This window comes from Bubalus bubalis, chromosome 2 (assembly GCF_019923935.1).
Source record: "Bubalus bubalis isolate 160015118507 breed Murrah chromosome 2, NDDB_SH_1, whole genome shotgun sequence".
Lineage (NCBI taxonomy): Eukaryota > Metazoa > Chordata > Mammalia > Artiodactyla > Bovidae > Bubalus > Bubalus bubalis.
In genome coordinates, this window is record NC_059158.1 from 8,865,628 (window position 1) to 8,887,206 (window position 21,579).

A 21,579-nucleotide genomic window follows, 5' to 3' on the forward strand; every position below is an offset into this window, starting at 1 on the left:
GCCTCCACAAGATTTAGTTTATAAAATAGGAGTACCACCAAGCCAACATATATAGAATACCTACAGTTTTCAGAGATTTTCGTGGATTAGAATGTCTTCAGGCTTTAAAATGATATGTAAGTAGGAACTAAACGCATCTGGTGATGTGAACTTTTTCTGTCATTAAAATGTAAGAGAACTTTCATTGCATAGTTAAATGCAATTGGTTAAAGTATATTGAGCGTATCATGGGGAAAATGTCTTCAGTGAGAATTGTGTAATGGAGACTGACTATACTGATCTTCAGGCAAATCAAGAAGCTGGGTTCAGTGAAGGCATTTCAGCAGAGAGGTGTGCTACTCTGTGATGAGCTGACAATACGAAGAACTCATAGAACCTCCTTGTTAGAAGGGGTTCTCGAGCTTCACCATACATTAGAATCACCTGGGAATCTTACTAAGAGCCGACGCTGATTGGGCAGGTCTAGAGTGGGGCTCAAGGTACTGCGTTTCTAACAGTCCTCCAGAAGATGCTAATGCTTGAAAAGCAAGGTTCTAGAGTAGTGGTTCACGACCAAGGGAAGCCTTTGAAAAATTCTAAATCAGATGTGCTGGCTAGGACTCAGGCATAGTTGTTTTTAAAGCACCCCAGGTGATTCAGATTTGTAGCCAGCGTTGAGATGCTCTCACCTGGAAAAGCAGAGTTCTATTTCTAGGCCACCTCTCTCAAAGTCAGATGCCTTGCTGGAGTCTTTGGTGAGTATCAGACTGCGGTGAATTCATACTTGACTTCTCTAGTAAGAGGCTGAAGTGCCTGTTTCTATGTTGCTGATAAAAGAAAGAGCCAAATGCTTTACATTCCTGTTGTGTTGACTACAGACAGAGTTAGCATCTAGCTCTGAAAATTTAGCAACTGCTCTTGTATTCTCTCCTCCCCCCCGCCCCCGCCACAGAGGTTCTCCATTCTTACTGTCTTTTCTTCCACACAGGTTGTTTTTTTTTTTTCCAATTTAAAAAAATGTTTAGCTTCCTCATTTACTCTTATAAGTGAGCTACAGATATAACATATAACTAGGGGTACAACCAGCATTGATACACCACAAAAATGCTTGAGTACTTAGACATATCTTTGAGAACTCAGAACCCTGCACACACACACACACACACACACACACACACACACACACAGAGAAAATTTTGCTTTAAAGATGTCAAGAGCAGATGTTACCATCCACTTGTCTCCCAGCATAAAATAAACATAATCTGACTTCTGTGGAACATCTGATTCTGGTTATAACTGCACCCCAGTGGATCTTTTTGGATGAGTCACTTTCAAAGTGTGCCCGTAAGTAGCTGAATGTGCTATCTGTGGTTGGGTAATTAAATTTTGTATACTTAAACGTTGGAGACTGTCTGCCAGATACAATTATTTCAGTTGTAGCCTAGTTGATGCTGAACTTCTCTTCCTCACAGTAATTAGCCAACAGGTGCTGTTTCTTCTGAAGTTCTCTTATTTATGATTAAAAATAAAAAAAAACTATGGCAAGATAGAAATGGATATATCTTTGTTTATTGTGGTAGATGGATACAGAAGCAATTTGCCCAATAACTGTATCAAGCTACTTATATGTTAAACCCAAAAGAAGGGAACCTAAGTGCCCAGCCTGTTTTAGAAGTCAAATTAATCCTCCCCAAAGCCATGCTTCTCCCACCTCAGTTTTTTGGCCAGCAGTATTATGATGACAGGCTTATAAAGCATGAAGATTTTGGATGCCGTGTAAATGTTGCCCTTTATATGCTGTGAGTAGTTCATGGGCATGAATCTAAGAATGAAGGAAACAATGATCATTGCAAAACTTGTCTTCTTAACCGTATCTCCATGAATTGAAACTGTGTGGTAACAATCAGTAGAAGGAACAGAAAGGAGGTGGCTGGAACAGGCAGGAAGAGATGCTTCACGCTCTTTGGTGCAGCGCATCCGCTGACGTGAGCCCCTGTGCTCTCCACCCTGGCCCGTGTGCGCGTGCGCTCAGATGCTTCACTCATGTCCGACTCTCTGTGGCCTCATGGACTGAAGCCCGCCGGGCTCCTCTGTCCGTGGGATTCTCCAGGCAAGAATCCTGGAGCGGGTTGCCATGCCCTCCTCCAGGGGCTCTTCCCTTGGAGTTAACTCAATGCGCTCATGTTCCTGGGTGAGCAGCACTAACCAGCTAGTGCGAGAGGAAGTATTTTGGGAAACCTTTTGTTACTGACTAGGGTTCTCGGCTTCCTCAATCAACAGAAATTGATCAGGAGAGCTCGAGAACAAGTAACAGTTTCCCTTGCTTGCTTGCTTCTGGAAGGGAGGGCAACCTCATTCCTTACCTGCTTTTGTATGGCTTTTCAGAAGTGGCAGTTGGGTTTTTCCTCTTTTTGTCCATAATTCCACCCAACTGCCCATGCAAGCAGTTATTTTTTAGTCCCTTAAAGTTTCTTGGTATTTTGTTGCTCCTGGAAGCATTGCATCCAAGGGTCTCAGGTAGGTCTCAGCCTGTCTCACTTTCACTTGTTTCTTTTCTGAGTTCATTAATTTCCAATAGCATTTCCAGTGCTCACCTGCAGCTCCCAGTAGCTGGGGCCTGAAACTCATCTCTTGGCCTCTTTGCACAACCACACTTAACCTGTGTTCCTGTCAGTACTTAGATTTCAGAGTCTGTCACAGACGCAGGGTTGGCCACCCTATCACTTATGACACACCCTACAGTCCTGGTGAGAAACTTCCTGCCCAACTTTATCCCCAAGGATCCCACTCCCATGGTGACAGCTTTAGCCGCCCATCAGCAACAATGCACCAGACCACTTAGAAGCCTGGGTGGAAGAAGTGAAGTGAAGTGAAGTCGCTCAGTCGTGTCCGACTCTTCATGACCCCATGGACTGTAGCCCACCAGGCTCCTCCATCCATAGAATTCTTCAGGCAAGAATCCTGGAGTGGGTTGCCATTTCCTTCTCCAGGGGATCTTCCCAACCCAGGGATCGAACCTGAGTCTCCCACACTGCGGGCAGACTCTTTACCATCTGAGCCACCAGGGAAGCCTGGGGTAAGCAAAATGGAAAGGATCTGGCACTCAGATCACTGAAGACACCCAGGCAGTATGGAGGGAAGGGAAAGGGGGCTGGGAGTCAGCTTCCATAGACTAGGGGAGCCGATTCCCGCCCCACCTGTCACCCTGCCCCAGACTTTGGGTCCATTTGTATGGCCACCTCATGCGAAGAGTTGACTCATTGGAAAAGACTCTGATGCTGGGAGGGATTGGGGGCAGGGGGAGAAGGGGACGACAGAGGATGAGATGGCTGGATGGCATCACTGACTCGATGGACGTGAGTCTGAGTGAACTCCGGGAGTTGGTGATGGACAGGAAGGCCTGGCGTGCTGTGATACATGGGGTCGCAAAGAGTCGGACACGACTGAGCGACTGAACTGAACTGAACTGATATGCATCTCTATAACAGTGGGTCTTCTCACCACCGAGACTGGAGGTTTGGAGTGGGGATTGAGGAGGAGAAGGGGAGCATTTAAATTTGTACATCCTTAAAAATCATGATTTGAAAGTGTACCCTTTAAATTTCAGTTTTCCGGTAATACTGGAGTTTCTGACCAATAAAACCCAGTTCCCTTCAGGGAAACTGTTTAGGTAGACCCTGTTTTCATTTTTGAGAAAAGAAAAGCTGACGTGGAATTTTGACGTGATGGTCAGTAAGCTCACGGGTGTCTATTTGTTAAAATTTTGTATTTTCTTGAAGCAAGGGCGAACTGCATTTGGAATCCATCTGAGGAAATACAGGTTGTGGTTGTATAGGGCAGGGCGAGAACAAGGAATGATGGTACAGGGACACTTGTTTGCTTTTTAGGATGTTGAAAATGTTAAAAAATTAGATTGTGGTGATGGTTGTACAACTCTGTAAATACACTGAAAGTCACTGAATTGTATGCTTAAAATGCATGGATTTTAGGGTATATAAATTATGTCTCAATAAAGCCGTTAAAAAGGCATCTTACAAACCCTGCTAAGAAGATTTGATGCTTTCCCAGGTGAGGCAGGAAGGTATTGATGGTGTAGATTCGTGCACCACCTGCATTTTAGCAAGCTCCCTGCAGGATTATACACACCGCTGCTGTGCAAGATGGGGTGAGGTTAAGAAAACTAGCCTCTGCTGAGCGTCTGCTGGGCGATAAACGCTGCACAGACACTTTAGACACATCATTTCATTTAAACCTCATGGCAACCTACTGATACCTTTACTCTAGCTGGATGATTTATTGCTGTTGCTATAGAGATGTAATTCGATCGGATCTGAAATGCAGACAACCACTGCTTTACCTCTGAAACAGTTATGGCTCAGAGAGGGGAAATAACTTCCCCAAAGCACACAGACAGTAAGTGGCAGAGCCAGGGTCGGAACTCAAGGGCTGTCTGACGCATCTGAGCCTTTGCTCTTTCTGTTCTCCCCTGCTGCCCTGAGATGGGGACAGTTAGGATGCTTGGGATTGAAGCCCCCGGTAGACTGGCCAGCATTAATACTTTCACACACCCCTTGGATTAGTCTCTTGTTGCAGTTGTAACAAATCACCACAGATTTAGTGGCTTAAAGAAACACAAATTTATACTTTTCTAGTTCTGGAGATCAGAGGACCAAAATCAATCTCAATAGGTTAAAGTTAGGCTTGGTTCCTTCTAGAAGCTCTTGGGGAGAATCCAGGCTCTTGTGTTTTCTGGCTTCTGGAGACCAGTGTTTTTGGCCCCTGGTTCTTTCGTTGCAATGGGATCCCTGCAACTTCTGCTTGTCGGCACCTCATCTTCCTCTCCGACTTCACCCTCTTGCTTCCCTCTCTTGTGATTCCATTGCCCATCTGGATAACCCAGGATAATCTCTTCAACTCAAGAGCCCTAGTCCCTTCTATGTATAAGGTAATATATCCACAGGCTGGGGGACTAGAATGTGAATTTAGTTGGGAGGGGCATTATTCTGCCTACCATACTCCCACTCTAGAAGCCTATGTTTGAAAGAAGTCTTGGAATAAATGTAGCCTTCCATATTTTGACCTTGAACATAAAAGCTGCTCTTTATTCATAACAACCAAAATCAAGACTTGAATCAAATAGTACTCATTGTATGTCTCCAATTTGTCTCTTGAAACTTTAGAGGAATAAAATAAATAATAGACTTGATGAGGTGCCATTAAGAATATTACTTTCCTTTGAAGCTGTATTATTAGTCGATAAATTGCAGTATTACTTTAATATGTCAAGCCCTCAGAGAGATTTCACTTTAAAGGAATGTGGATGTTTGGACAAATGAGAACAAACGCACGTGTAGGAGAGTATTTATCTTGCTCATAAACTTTTCTGAGGCATGCTTTGTCTTCTACGGTGTCATTTAAGACAACTATGTGCTTCATAAGGCACTTTTTTAAAAGGTCAGGGTCTTGTTTTTTAAAGGTTTTGTGTATCTATGTTGCTCTAGTTTTTACTTCCTACAGCAACATCTGAAATTGTCAAAGTCAAGGATCAAATTACAACAGAAGATAAAGAGCAAAACCTTCCCCCCACTGATCAAAAGCAGAGTATAGAAAAGGGGCTTTATCTACTATTACCCAATGGTCCAGAGCTTGGAGGGGTTGTTCTCCCGAAGGTGGGAAATCTTATCATATTTTCAATGTAAATTCAAAATATTGAATGGTAGGAATTTGGGAGTTGAAGAGGGTAGGGTTGTTCCTTTAGCGCTTTAGAAAGATTTTCCTATATATTCTCATCTCTCTTTGACTAATAATGATGCCTTTCTCTATAACTCCTGTCATCTTCACAGAATATATTATCTTAATTTTTTAGTCTCTTATAGTCAGCATATCACCATGGACTTTTTCTACTCTTCAATTCAAATCCCATGACAGACTTCTGCTAAAAGTAGTATTTTGGTTCCAAACTGTCCTGAATCCTTAGCCAGGTTTAAGCCTCACTCTCTGATAGAATCCTGGGGCACTCAAGGTATTTGCCATTTGCCATTGACTGCTTAGGTGACCTTGGATCACCTCAGTTTTTTTGTTTTTGTTTTTATGAAAGCCAAACCTATCAGGGTAGTCTAATAGGATGTGAGGTGCCTTTCAGTTCTAATATCTCAGAAGCTCAGAACATTTAGTAGTTATGGGAGCCATGGGTTAGATAGTGGTTTGGGGGCTCCAAGAAGTTGACCCAGAGACAAGATTTTGAGTACCAGTAGTTTGAGAGGTGTGCTCAGGAAATACTGGTAGAGGTGTGGGGAAATAAGACAGAAAAGAGAAGGAAGGCAATGAAAGTTACTGTCAAGCCAGTTACTGCCGTATGCAACGCTGCTGCTGCTGCTGCTGCTAAGTCGCTTCAGTCGTGTCCGACTCTGTGCGACCCCATAGACGGCAGCCCACCAGGCTCCCCCGTCCCTGGGATTCTCCAGGCAAGAACACTGGAGTGGGTTGCCATGTCCTTCTCCAATGCATCAAAGTGAAAAGTGAAAGTGAAGTCGCTCAGTCGTGTCCGACCCTCAGCGACCCCATGGACTGAAGCCTCCCAGGCTCCTCCATCCATGGGATTTTCCAGGCAAGAGTACTGGAGTGGGGTGCCATTGCCTTCTCCAGCCGTATGCAACACAGCTTCAAGTTATTCCAGTTGAGAGATGTGGAACCTGCATATTCGTGGACTCCGTCTCCATCATCGGTCTGAGGTCTTGTCTCTGCAGCACTTCTTGCTCCTTTTTTCCTTTATTCAGAAAAAACATCCTCTGTGTACAGTTGCTGGCATTCCCAGTGCCCAGAAAGCTTTCTTATTATGGAAATAGGATATGGGTGGGGTGCTGACTACGTCACAATGCGTGTGAGAGATGTGGGGTAGCATGGGAAAGAAACGGTCAACTGGGAAAAGAGAAAGCACCGGTCTGATATTTTGGTTCCTTTTAAACTTGCCGTGAAGATTTCAGAGATTCCAAGCCATTGTTTCTGTAATGTTTAGCAGTGTGTGCGTGCTATGTCCTTCAAGGCGGGCATGGACCAGAGAATAAATTTGGAGCTAAACGTTAAAGAGGGCTTCCCAGATGGCACAGTGGTAAAGAATCCACCTGCCAATACAGGAGACTCGAGATGCTGGTTCGATCCCTGGGTCAGGAAGATCCCCTGGAGAAGGAAGGAGCAACCTGCTCTAGTGTTCTTGCCTGGAAAATTCCATGGACAGAGGAGCCTGGTGGGCTACAGTCCCTGGGGTGACAGAGTCAGAAACATTCAAGAACAGCTCATCAGAATACTACCCAGAGTGAAAAGGGTGTATGTTAGTAAATTATGGATGCTTTAATATTATTTACATAGAAAATCTGCAGTGACATTTCCTCTCCTACCCATTTTTAAGGAAAACACGTTAAAGCCTTATAGTACTGTGACAACGTAACTAACAAGGAACTCGTTTTTACTTACTTAGTATCAAAGGTTCAGCGACCAAGAGCCTTCCCTTCTGTATTGTGGGTCTTTCCTTTAGTGTGAAGCCAGTGTTCTATGTAAAATGGGCCAGTTGGTTCTGGGATCATCCATTGCTTCCTAAAGACCTGCAGCATTCAGACATGCTCTTAGAAATATGTGGGATGGGAGGAATAGGAGAATTTAATTCATTCTTCCCCTTCTGAACTTTATTTCTGAGAACCTGACTTGCCAACATCTATGAAATATAGAGGAGGCTGAGCAATCAATCATGAGGGGAGGAGGTGATGGAAGAGGGAGGCTGGCCAAGCATCCCTAAGCTTCAGTCATTTTGTATTTCAGCACAAGAGAGCAGGATTGCTGACTGTTAGATTTCCTTTGAGAGGCAGTATGCAAGCGGCATATTGAATATTCTGATAAAGCCAAGTATAGGTGTAACCCTTTAAGGAAATAGTCAATCTGGTTAAAAAGTGGAACTCCTTGCGTGAATATTAGATAAAATTTGACTTGCATGAAACTTAGAATCTTAGAATAAGAACAGACCTTCTAGAGCATCTAATTCAAACCTCTCATTTGACTCAAGAAGAAGCCAAGACCTTGAAAGTTCCGAGATTCATCGTCAGGATTACCGAGCCTATGGACCCAAGTATTCTGAAGGACTGATGCTGCATCAGCAATACTGTGGCCACCTGATGTGAAGAGCCAGCTCTGGAAAAGACCCTGATGCTGGCAAGGATGAGGGCAGGAAGAGAAGGGGGTGACAGAGGATGAGATGGTTGGAGCATCGCCGACTCGATGGACATGAGTTTGAGCAAACTCTGGGAAGGTGGTGATGGACAGGGAAGTCTGGCGTGCTGCAGTCCATGGGGTCACAAAGAATTGGATACAACTTAGGGACTGAAGGACAACAAAATTCTGATACTTCATCCAGTGTTCTTTCCATTCTACCACATGCCTCTCTCTCTCTCTCCGCCTCCCCCCTTCTCTCTCTTACATGCACACACACACACACACACACACACACACACACGCACACACGCACACGAAGTTCATTCAAACAACAAAACGCTTAACTTGAAAGGACAGCTATCTAGGATTTCTTTCTTTTACCTTACCCCCACATTTAATAGCTTCACACCCACACCCCAAGAAAGTTATAAAGTTGCCCTTGGCTTTATGGTGATAAACCTCAAACACTGAAATCTCTAGTCAGATAAGGTCTGCAAGGATTTGTGCTGTGGAATCTGTTTAACCCTGAGAACAAAATAATTGACGGTTACGTAAGGACAGAGATTGAAGGAGCATGCGGCTAAGATCGATGAAGGGGCTGGTTTCACCGAAACCGTCTTCTCTAGACCTTGTCTCTGTTTGATCTCCACTGTATACCATACAACATTTAGTTTTAAAAAAATGATATTTCTGTATCGTCTATCCTGCTTCTCTTTCCCTGACCTGCTCCAATGTCATTGTCCTCAACATCTTTGAACCTCAGTCTCCCTGTGTCTGAATGATACCTCTTGTTTTGAAGGGGTATTTCTTAGAAAAAAATGCTAAAATGTTTGACTTGGGAAATGGAGGAGATGCTATGTCCCTGTGAACACATTGCTGGGTCCCTTCCCAGGGCTGCAGAAGGGGCCTGTGCCTAATTTAAGCGTATCATCACCTTCAGGATATATCTGCCCATATGTCCCGGTATCCTCCAAGATGTTCCCCTCTACTCCAGGAAATCTGTCCATATTCTGCCTTACTGGTTGATGCCAGCAGCCCTGCCTGGTCCCCTCCTGGCATCCACTCAGGGGTCCTTCTCCCACTGGCTGCCTGAGTAAGTCTACAAAATCTAAATCAAATCGTGTCACACTCTCCTGTGAAGTTCCCCTGACTCCCCAGTTTCTTAAAGACAAGCCACAATTCCTTAAAGGCACCGAGGCCCTCAAAAGGAGCCAGCCCTTGTGTTACTGACCCAGGTTCTTAGACAATAGAAATTGATAAGAAAGAGATCAAAATGAGGCATTCAGGCAAGGCTGTATTGAGACTCATGCTGCCACACCAGGGAGCAAAAGCCAACAGTAGTTTCCCATGCTTGCTCCCTGAGACGGGGGTGAGTTTGCCCCTTAAATGGGGTGACGGTAGGGGTGGAGAGGTGGCTTAGTTGGTCTGCCCACCCCCTCAGTGGTGCTGTGCCAGGGATCATGCACAGGACCCTGCTTTTGCTCCCCAAACCCCACCAGAAGTGACAGTTGGATTTTTGGTCTTTTTGTATCTTGGCATTCATAATGGGCCCCAACTGCACATGCATGCCATAATTTTTAGTCCCTTGTAGGTTCCTTGCATTCGGTTGCTGGAGGAGATGTTTGTCCAGATGCAGGCCCTGCAGCAAAGGGTCCCAGGTCCCAGCCCGTCTCACGTGCCTCTCCTGTACTTTCTCCAGCCATCCGCAGTGTCCGCTCTTCCTGAAGCAGGTCAGGCTCTCTTGCCTCCATGCCTGTCGGGTTCTGGAGCTTCTCTTCCATACCTGCCTGTCCTGTTCCCACATCACCTGCTGGTGGAGGCTCTCCAGGACCTCCCCCCCAGTAGAGGTGGCCTCTCCTGCCCTCACCTTTACACACACGGGTCTTCGCTCTGGGACACCTGAATGCTCCCATGAGCTTCGCCATCTCACCCCCTGCAAAGCTCAAGGACAGGAGTTAAGCTGAAGTAGACAGTGGCCTGGAGATATCTCACCTGAACGGTGAGACAGAGGGCCATCTCCCCTCCCCACCTCCAGCCCGGCCATGGAGCTCCTTGTTCCTGGGTGACCGGGGTCTGCCATGGCCAAGGATGCTGTATTTCTTTTTCTGCAGGTGGGCGAAGACGGAGATTGAGCCTTTTTTTTTTTTTTTTTTTTTTTTTGCTACTTGAGCAATTCTCCTTGCCCCTGAGTTTCTCCCTTTGCCCTGGTTCCTTCTAATCACTCTGATAATCATCAAATGTGTTTCTGAATCCAATAAGTGCCTCTCTCTCAAGGTGGCGATGCTGCGCTAGGCACAAACTAAGAACCCAGAGCAGCTCGTGGATCTTACCCCTGGGAGCTCAGAGTGCACATGTGTTTGAGAGAGAAGTCATCGGGGTCCAGGGGCCCTCCTGAGCTCTGCTGTGCAGCTGGCGGTCGGTCCTCGGACGTGGGGAGAGACTCTGCCCACCCGCCTGCCCAGAGACCGGCAGTGGATCCAGCCTGGCTACACCTGCACGCATTCCTTGCTTACGCTGTGTTGTGCTGACTTAAGTTAAGCAGCATTGGGAGCCTCACACAAGGCATTGTTGTTTGAAGAAACATTCCCTTTCTATGTTTGTGCATGGAGGAGGTCCAAGACGGCCAGTTGTCCTTTCAAGTAAATGACCCCCACCAAAAAAGCCCACCAACTCATGTTAGTGTATTCTGCCAGTTCTGTAAGACACTCTGAATCTCTCCAAGACAAATCAAAGGGTGAAAGTTCGCCCATCCTATATAGCAAATCCTTGCTAAATAATACAGCTGATCTGGAAATGACTGACTTCAGACTTGTTTCTCCTTCCGAGGAGAACTTTCCAAGTGGTTCCTTTCTGTTTGCCCAGGAGTGAAATGATTTTCAGTTAGCTTGATTCCTTAGCCGCGAGCGGCGAGATAGAAAGAAGTGTTCAGTGGACTGCTGGTAAAATGGTAATATGATTATGGTATCCTGGTCAGATGATGGAGAGTTGCTTTGTGTCACAACAAAAGGAAGGTGGGAGAAGTCCTTGTTGTAACAGAGTTTCTTGTTACAGTGTGAAAACACTGGGGACTCTACAAGCTTATAGAAAAAAAACATAAATTGTGTGTGTGTGCATGCGCAAGTGAGATAAAGACTAGAAGGGTCCATCATTTTTCCTCTTTCACTTTCTTTGCTCTGTCATGTCCTTCCCCTCAGAGGCCTTACGGTGAGCAGGCTGAGCGGACCGTTCATCATCTCCTCCGTCTCACCCTCCCTCTAACCCCGGTACCCCGGGCAGCAGAGCCAGGTACTGACCGTAGCCGGGTGGTAACTTGGACTGCCAGGAGATCAAACCTAAGTCCATCCTAAAGGAAATCAGTCCTGAATATTCATTGGAAGGACTGATGTTGAAGCTGAAACTCCAATATTTTGGCCGCCTGATGTGAAGAACTGACTCATTGGAAAAGAGCCTGATGCTGGGAAAGATTGAAGGCGGGAGAAGGGGACGACAGAGGATGAGATGGCTGGATGGCATCACTGACTCGATGGACATGAGTTTGAGTAAACTCCGGGAGTTGGTGATGGACAGGGAGGCCTGGTGTGTTGCAGTCCGTGGGGTCACAGAGTCAGACATGACTGAGCGAGTGAACTGATAGAAGGGGATATCTTGTGCCTGGCGACCTCTCTACTTTTGCTTACTCTTTGCTCCACACTTAGAATCCCCTTGCCCTCCTTCCCATGCTGCCGGCCCAGGTCCAAGTGTGACCTTCCCCGTGGATTATGTGCTCCAAGCCAGAGGCTTTTCCCTCTAGTAACAGTCAGTTCGGGTCTTTCTTACAATGCTAATTAATCATAGCCATTCTTTGCACTGCGGTTATTCTACTGGTTGCTTTATCATTTTAATATTGTACACTCTGGGAGGGAATGAGCCTTCCCAGGTTCTGCCACCAGAGAGCACGATGCCGTGCCTGGTATATATCTAGTTGTGCGCTGGAAACATTAGACGGAGCGTGTAGTTAGGCATTAGGGGCTGAAACTGTGGTGAGTTTGGACTTGCCATTTCTGAGTCCTAAACAGAATGACTTCTAGGTGTGCTGGTGGTAGGGGGATGGGATGAAGTGGGCAGATTGGAAAAAAAAAATACTCACCACCTGTCTGCGGGTGGTGGTGGTGGTTTAGTGGCTAGGTTGTGTCCAACTCTTGAGCCCCCACCAGCTGCAGCCCACCAGGGTCCTCTGTCCATGGGATTTCCCAGGCAAGAATACTGGAGTGGATGAAAATTGCCTATTTTTTTAAACTTTTTATTTTCTACTGGGGTGTAGCTGATTAACAGTGTTGTGATAGTTTCAGATGAACAGAGAAAGGACTCAGTCATTCATATGCATGTATCCATTCTCCCCCAAACTCCCCTCCTATCCAGGCTGCCACATAACATTGAGCAGAGTTCCCTGTGCTATACAGGAGGTCCTTGTTGGTTATTCATTTTAAATACAGCAGAGTACACATGCTGCTGCTGCTAAGTCGCTTCAGTCGTGTCCAACTCTGTGCGACCCCATAGACGGCAGCCCACCAGGCTCTGCCGTCCCTGGGATTCTCCAGGCAAGAACACTGGAGTGGGTTGCCATTTCCTTCTCATATCCATCCCCAAATCCCTAACTATCCCTTCCACCCATCCTTCCCCCGCAGCAACCGTAAGTTCATTCTCTAAGTCTGTGAGTCTCTTTCTGTGAAAGCTGTCTATTTGAGACTCCCGTCTCCTAAGTCTTACACAAATTCTTTTCACTGTTTCCTAGAGACATGGTACAGACCAAAGATAAAGGTGGCCAGGAGATCGTCTTACTGTCATTTATATGCTTTAAAATAGTTTTCCTTAGTCTTATTTTAATTTTTCAGAAATTCCCATGTAGGACTGAATCTGCCTACACAGTTTCTTTAAAATTAAACTTGCGCATCAGTATTCATAGCTCCACCTACTCCTCCTCCCGTTTTTCTGAGCTGTGGGCAGGTTATACAGATGTCTGGGGAAGTGCTTCCATTCTTTTTGACGGAAACCTGGCCAGCTTCCCCTGAGGTTACTGGTGGGAATGCTGACCCAGCAGGGTTACACACTGGGAGTCCTCAGCCACAACCTGCAACAGTGGGGCCTGCATAAGAGCTACATTTAGAAAATAGTGTCAATATTTGGCATTTTCCATGGCTAATTTTGGAATTGCCAAGAACTCTGTGATTTTTCAAGCAGGTTTTGTGACTCTAACTGCATAAAGTACTCATAAAAAAAGTAATCTGAATGAGGATTCTAAAGACTGTACCATCAAGGCTACTCCCCGCCTCAGCCTCCCTTGCAAAGCAGACGAAGACGAGTTGTTCAGCCACGCCTTATTATTGTTCCATGATTTGGCTCTTCCTGGTTCTTCCCTTGAAGAGGAGGAAAACCTCTAGACTAAAAGAAATGATTTATGTATCCCTTCTTTCTCCTGACAGAATCTAAGCCATCTGGAAAAAACTCACCTTGGAAAGATTGCTCTTTTGGTTATGTAGGAAAAATTATTCAAAGCATCTCCAGGCATAGATGCTTCTCTTCACATATTATTTAACATCTAGACATTATGCTCCCAATTAAAGGGTTAGGAGTTCTCCGGTTTAGAATCTTGCTGTTGGATAACTGGCTTGACCCAAGTTCACTTCCAGTCCTCATTCGGGAATTTCATGACCAGTGAACTGATTGAACCAGAAAGTTCCTGAACTACAGAAGGAGGGAACTTCAGAGTACAGATCAGATCAGTCACTCAGTCGTGTCCGACTCTTTGCGACCCCATGAATCGCAGCACGCCAGGCCTCCCTGTCCATCACTAACTCCCAGAGTTCACTCAGACTCACATCCATCGAGTCAGTGATGCCATCCAGCCATCTCATCCTCTGTCGTCCCCTTCTCCTCTTGCCCCCAATCCCTCCCAGCATCAGAGTCTTTTCCAATGAGTCAACTCTTCGCATGAGGTGGCCAAAGGATTGGAGTTTCAGCTTTAGCATCATTCCTTCCAAAGAAATCCCAGGGCTGATCTCCTTCAAAATGGACTGGTTGGATCTTCTTGCAGTCCAAGGGACTCTCAAGAGTCTTCTCCAACACCACAGTTCAAAAGCATCAATTCTTCGGTGCTCAGCCTTCTTCACAATCCAACTCCACATCCATACATGACCACAGGAAAAACCATAGCCTTGACTAGATGGACCTTTGTTGGCAAAGTAATGTCTCTGCTTTTGAATATGCTATCTAGGTTGGTCATAACTTTCCTTCCAAGGAGGAAGCGTCTTTTAATTTCATGGCTGCAGTCACCATCTGCAGTGATTTTGGAGCCCAGAAAAATAAAGTGTGACACTGTTTCCACTGTTTCCCCATCTATTTCCCATGAAGTGATGGGACCAGATGCCATGATCTTCGTTTTCTGAATGTTGAGCTTTAAGCCAACTTTTTCACTCTCCATTTTCACTTTCATCAAGAGGCTTTTGAGTTCCTCTTCACTTTCTGCCATAAGGGTGGTGTCATCTGCATATCTGAGGTTATTGATATTTCTCCCGGCAATCTTGATTCCAGATTCTGTTTCTTCCAGTCCAGCGTTTCTCATGATGTACTCTGCATATAAGTTAGATAAACAGGGTGACAATATACAGCCTTGACGAACTCCTTTTCCTATTTGGAACCAGTCTGTTGTTCCATGTCCAGTTCTAACTGTTGCTTCCTGACCTGCATACAGATTTCTCAAGAGGCAGATCAGGTGGTCTGGTATTCCCATCTCTTTCAGAATTTTCCACAGTTTATTGTGATCCACACAGTCAAAGGCTTTGGCATAGTCAATAAAGCAGAAATAGATGTTTTTCTGGAACTCTCTTGCTTTTTCCATGATCCAGCAGATGTTGGCAATTTGATCTCTGGGTCCTCTGCCTTTTCTAAAACCAGCTTGAACATCAGGAAGTTCACGGTTCACATATTGCTGAAGCCTGGCTTGGAGAATTTTGAGCATTACTTTACTAGTGTGTGAGATGAGTGCAATCGTGCGGTAGTTTGAACATTCTTTGGCATTGCCTTTCTTTGGGATTGGAATGAAAACTGACCTTTTCCAGTCCTGTGGCCACTGCTGAGTTTTTCAAATTTGCTGGCATATTGAGTGCAGCACTCTCACAGCATCATCTTTCAGGATTTGGAATAGCTCAACTGAAATTCCATCACCTTCACTAGCTTTGTTCATAGTGATGCTTTCCAAGGCCCACTTGACTTCACATTCCAGGATGTCTGTCTCTAGGTCAGTGATCACACCATCATGATTATCTGGGTCGTGAAGATCTTTTTTGTACAGTTTTTCTGTGTATTCTTGCCATCTCTTCTTAATATCTTCTGCTTCTGTTAGGTCCATACCATTTCTGTCCTTTATCAAGCCCACCTTTGCATGAAATGTTGCCTTGGTATCTCTGATTTTCTTAAAGAGATCCCTAGTCTTTCCCATTCTGTTGTTTTCCTCTATTTCTTTGCATTGATTGCTAAAGAAGGCTTTCTTATCTCTTCTTGCTATTCTTTGGAACTCTGCATTCAGATGTTTATATCTTTCCTTTTCTCCTTGCTTTTCGCTTCTCTTCTTTTCACAGCTATTTGTAAACCACATGTAAATAGACAGTTAGCAGGTAGCTCTATCGTGGACCTCAACTTGTCTTGACATATGTTTATCTACATAGTTTTTAGTTCTGTGTGTTTTACTCCCAGGGCCCTGTCCAGGTCAGAACAATCTGGCAGTTATTTGACCCCCATCAAATTGTGGGCATCCTTGGCATTCATGTTCCTACGTATAATTGGCCTCTCCTCTCTCTTTCCAAATGTCAATAAGCCTCTTTCCTTGATTGTCTTTGAAATGAGGTTAAATGATAGCATATTGACTTGAAATTGAGGTGACTGAAAAGGCATATTTCATCTAAGTGGCAGGTCCAAACATCCCTATTCTTATTTTTTTCTTTTGTTTTAATTAAAATATAGTTGATTTACAATGTCGTGTTCGTTTCAGTGTACAGAAAAGTGATTCGGTTATACGTCCACATATATCTATTGTTTTCAGATTCTTCTCTCTTGTAGGCTATTGCAAAAGATTGAGTGTAGTTCCCTGTGCTATATAGTAGGTCTTTGTTGGTTATCTATTCTCTATATTGTGTGTCTAGGTTCCCCCAGCATCCTTATTCTTAAGCCTTTTCCTTGTGCATCTTCCCCTCAGGAATCTGGCCTCTTCTCGCTATATGTTGCTGCTTTTGCAAACCACACACCTTATATTCTCCTTCCTGGAATGAGTAGATTTCATTCCCCAACACAACTTTTTCCAACCACTGCTTAAATCTATTTTTAGTTCTTTCCTCTGAGGCATGAATGATGACTTTCCTACGGCCTGTCAGTTATTTATTCATTTCAAATATTAATTTATCTAGGTTCCTTTTTTAGGTTTGGTCTCAAGGGAGAGTTTACCTGCATAAAAAACAGTAGAATTGAAATCAACCAGTTTGGGCCCAAACTCCAGATTTTACCCGTTAGAGCCTTTATTTTCTCATCTGTCCAGTGGCTCAACTCATGACTCTCAAAAGACGTTCTTCCTTCCTCTCTGCAGCAAATTAAGGGTATATTCCCAGGAACAGTGTAAGTGAAGAGCTTAAATTCAGTGTAAATGAGGAGTTTCAAATTTCTTCTTTGATCACTAAAGTTAGGACCCCTAAAGATATGTGTGTGTGTGTGTGTGTGTGTGTGTGTGTGTGTGCGTGCACGTGCTCACTCAGTTGTGTCCAAGTCTTTGTGACCCCATGGACTATAGCCCACCAGGCTCCTCTGCCGATGGGATTTCCCAGGTGAGAATACTGAGTGGCTTGCCATTTCCTCCTCCAGGGGATCTTCTCGACCCAGGAATTGAACCCATTGTCTCCTACGTCTCCTGCATTGCAGGTGGATTTCTTACCCGATGAGCCACTGGGGAAACATGAAGACCAATTTCTTGATTTTACAGCTGAGAAAAATGGTGTCCCAAGATCCCACAATCAGAAGACAGTTACTACTGAAGCTAAGAACAAAATTCATGCCCCCGAATCTCCAGTCCGTTGGGTTTTTTCCTCAACAATATTCCAAGTTTGAGGTTTCAAATAAATACAAATTTATTTAGTGCTCACAGCAAGGAACCAACTTAGGCACTGAGCAGAGAGAAAGAAAGCCTGGTTTCTGCTCTGAAAAAGATCATGAACAAATAGGGGAGACAAATATGTCACCAGCTAACTCACACAAGGCAGGATGAAGGAAGTGCTAAATAAGGGAAACATTTGCGTATAGTTATCCTAACTCACGGAGAAGGCAATGGCACCCCACTCCAGTACTCTTGCTTGGAAAATCCCATGGACAGAGGAGCCTGTTAGGCTGCAATCCATGGGGTCGCTAAGAGTCGGACACGACTGAGTGACTTCACTTTCACTTTTCACTTTCATGCATTGGAGAAGGAAATGGCAGCCCACTCCAGTGTTCTTGCCTGGAGAATCCCAGGGACAGGGGAGCCTGGTGGGCTGCCGTCTATGGGGTTGCACCGAGTCGGACACGACTGAAGTGACTTAGCATAGCATAGCATAGCATCCTAACTCAAGGAGGCGATGGTATGTCAATGGGGTCTTGATGTTTTGAAAAGTTTGGATACATGGAGAAGAAGGGGACAGTGGGTACATCCCAAAGTAAAACCACAGCCTTGAAAGTGCATGGGGTGAACTGGTCTCTTACATTGCAGGCAGATTCTTTACCTTCTGAGCTACCAGGGAAGCCCATAAAAGAGACTAGTGTTAAGTAGAACCTAGAATTTCTACGGAAATATGTCTAAATTCTAGATTAAAAACATAAACAGTTTGGAGCCAAATCATCAAGAGTTTTGGCCTTTTAGGTAAATGGACAGGCATTTCGGATACTGAAAGAGGCTGGGGATATGAGATAATTTAATACCTAAAAATTTGGTCTAGGTTGGATTGAAATGGCCAAAGGGTATAGATAGTGGTAATGGAGAGAGGAGGGCAAATGTTAGGACCATGCCATGTCAGGATTGAATGTAAGTTCATAGATCTAACCTTAGAAACATGTCATTGCTCCCATCTGATCTGTCCTCCCAGTGTTCCAAAAAAGTATCTTTCAATATGCTAATCACCTCCATAGAGATATACAAGCATATTTAGAAACTAATTTTAGCTAATATTCTATAAATGAAGGGTATAACCTGGTTAGTGTCTATGAGAATGAAAAAATCAAAAGTAGCGATCATATTGAAAGTTAATAAGCAACATTTAATCTCTTTTCAAAGACCATCAGGAAAAGAGGCTTACTGAGATTTGGGAAGATAAAAGAGACCAATAGATGCAGGAAAGTGGATTCCAGGGATGCCAACAATTTTGTCATTGTTCAGTCACTCAGTCATGTCTGACTCTGCGACCCCATGGATTGCAGCACACCAGGCTGCCCTGTCCTTCACTATCTCCTGGAGTTTGCTCAAACTCATGTCCATTGAGTTGGTGATGCCATCCAACCATCTCATCCTCTGTCGTCCTCTTCTCCTCCTGCCCTCAGTCTTCCCCAGAATCAGGATCTTTTCCAGTGAGTCTGTTCTTCATATCTGGTGGCCAAAGATGGGGTTCAAGTAACTGCCAAGTCACTTTGAGTTGAACAACATAATGCCAGTATGTTAGAAACCCGTGGGAGATCGAGGTGGGGAAGCAGGGTTAGTCTTGCCTGTGAGGATAAGACTTAAGGAAAGCTTCACAGGTGAGGTGGTATTTGGACAGTTCTTGAGTCACGCTCATTTGAGAGGACCTAGCAGGACTGTATCTTTCAGAGGAAGTGCTAAACGGGGCTGGTTTGGAGGGGTTGATTTTTCCTACTTCTTTATTTAAGACTATTCTTTACAAGGGCTTCCCCAGTGGTTCAGCAGTAAAGAATCTGCCTGCAAGCCAGGAGCTGCAGGAGATGCAGGTTCGGTCCCTGGGTTGGAAAGGTCCCCTGGCAGATGGCACAGCAACCCATTCCAGTATTCTTGCCTGGAGAATCCCATGGAGAGAGGAGCCTGGTGGGCTATAGTCCAGAGTTGCAAAGAGTTGGACACGACTGAAGTAGCTTAGCAGGCACATACACATCCTTTACATATTTTCTATAATAAGAATGTACTGTTTTCACATTTGGAAAAAAAAATTGATCTGTATATATGATTTTTAAGGGAATGTGGTTTGGAATATTGGATCACAGTCAGTGATCTGTTGTAACTGGGTTAAGAAGGATCCATACTCCTAAAGATTTGGATTTTATTCTATAGGGAAATAAGAAATGAGAAAGGCCCTTTTAAGAAGAGCAAATTATCAAAGGAAACCCCATGGACTGTAGCCCGCCAGGCTCCTCCATCCATTGGATTTTCCAGGCAAGAATACTAGAGTGGGTTGTCATTTCCTTCTCCAGAGGATATTCCCAACCCAGGGATTGAACTGAGGTCTCCCGCATTACAGGCAGACTCCTTAACATCTGAGCCACTAGGGAAGTAAAGTGAAACAAACGGAGAATGATTCAGAACAGTATTTGATTCAACTTCAAAGTGTGTTATATCCACGTATGATATAGATAAGAGAAGAGCATTGCGGACCAGAATGATGGGCTTTATGGAAAGTCAGGGAATCAGAGCTCATCTTGAAAAGATTTGTAATGTTTAGACAGAGGAAAAAAAACAGGGGAGAGGACATTTTAGGCTAAGGTGAAGTGTGAGCAAAAGCAAAGTGATGAGGACAAATGTTTCTGTTTGGAAATAATGAGATCTGGGCTACATAGGTGAACTCACGGCAGATTAAGACAGCTTCTAGTTCCAGAAGGCAGGGTTTGGACTTGATTGGGTAAGCCAAGGGAGATTTTAAAGCAGGAGAAGGATGGGATAAAAATAGTCCTTGAACAAATAAGGCTCATTCGGCAGCAGTGTTCAGGGAGAAGGGGTGGGAGAAGCACAGATAATCTCCACGCGGGTGATGACAGTGGCGGCAGTAGGAACGGAGCAGCAGAGACAGCATGTTTTAAAATTAAAAATCAATTGAATGGGTGGAGACTGGCTAGAGATTGAACGCGAGCAGAGGGCTCACGGCGCTGTCGCTGGAGAACAGAATGCTCGAGTCCTGAAGATCGCTAGAAATTGTCATAGTGTCCCAGTCACATGAAAGGGGCAACACCCATCCCCAGAATGTGAGCCTGAATGTCCTGGATGTTTTCAGCAATTGTGCTGGATCGGGTCAGCCACTCTTTCTCCTGCTGAGGCCCTTTGGTGGCCCAGGGTGCAAAGCGTCACTCAGCCTATGACCATGGGAAAGTGCAAACCTATATGATAACAGGGCATATCTCCAAGTCTAGTCTTTTTCTTTTTTTTAAATACTTATTTATTTGTCTGCACCAGGTCAGAGAAGGCAATGGCACCCCACTCCAGTACTCTTGCCTGGAAAATCCCATAGGCGGAGGAGCCTGGTAGGCTGCAGTCCATGGGGTCACTAAGAGTCAGACATGACTGAGCGACTTCACTTTCACTTTTCACTTTCATGCATTGGAGAAGGAAATGGCAACCCATTCCATTGTTCTTGCCTGGAGAATCCCAGGGACGGGGGAGCCTGGTGGGCTGCCGTCTATGGGGTCGCACAGAGTCGGACACGACTGAAGCACCTGAGCAGCAGAAGATCTTAGTTGTGGCACCTGGGATCTCATGTCCATGAAACAGTTGTAGAAAACTACCACCAAGATAGGCTTCCCTGGTGGCTCAGAAAGAATCCATCTGCGAAGCAGGAGACATGGCTCAATCACTGGGTTGGGGAGATCCCTTTGAAAGGACATGGCGCCTCACTCTAGTATTCTTGCCTGGAAAACCCCATGGACAGAGGAGCCTGGCAGGCTACAGCCCACAGGGTTGCAAAGAGTTGGACACAACTTAGCACTAAACAACCACCACCACCACTAAGATACAAAATAATATCTACAAAGTATTTAAGCATCCCTTTAATTCCTTGATCTTACCTCCCCACTATACAGAGTACATTTTCCCTCTTTTTAGATAAGAAGTCTAAAAAGATTAATGAGAGGTTAAATGATTTGGCCAGCATCAGGACAGCAAATGCATAGTGGGGAAAAAGATCTAAGTTGGTCAAGACAGTCATGTCGGAAATTTTGGGGACCAGAGATGCATCAGTTAATCAGTCTGTCTTGCTTTCTTCTCCTGTGAAATAAAAGAGCCTACCCATCTCACAGGGTTTTGTGAGGATCACGGAGATAATGGAGGTGAAAGCAGGGCTCAAATTCAAGACACCATCAGTGTGACTAGTATGGAAAGCTCCCATATACATGTTTGAACTTCCCCACAGCCCACTGAGGAAT

General features: G+C 44.9%; 1 protein-coding gene across 10 annotated transcripts in view; it reads left to right on the forward strand.

The window, feature by feature from the left end:
- The window catches only part of PHACTR1 (phosphatase and actin regulator 1), a 518,881-nt gene that overhangs the window by 236,512 nt on the left and 260,790 nt on the right, over positions 1-21,579 (forward strand). The window contains exon 1 of one of the 10 annotated variants that reach the window (XM_044927181.2): positions 494-734. The exons of the other annotated variants lie outside the window; for them this stretch is intronic. The gene's annotated coding sequence lies outside the window, so the exon portion shown is untranslated. Of the gene's footprint in view, positions 1-493; positions 735-21,579 lie in introns of those variants that run through there. 10 annotated transcript variants of the gene reach the window in all.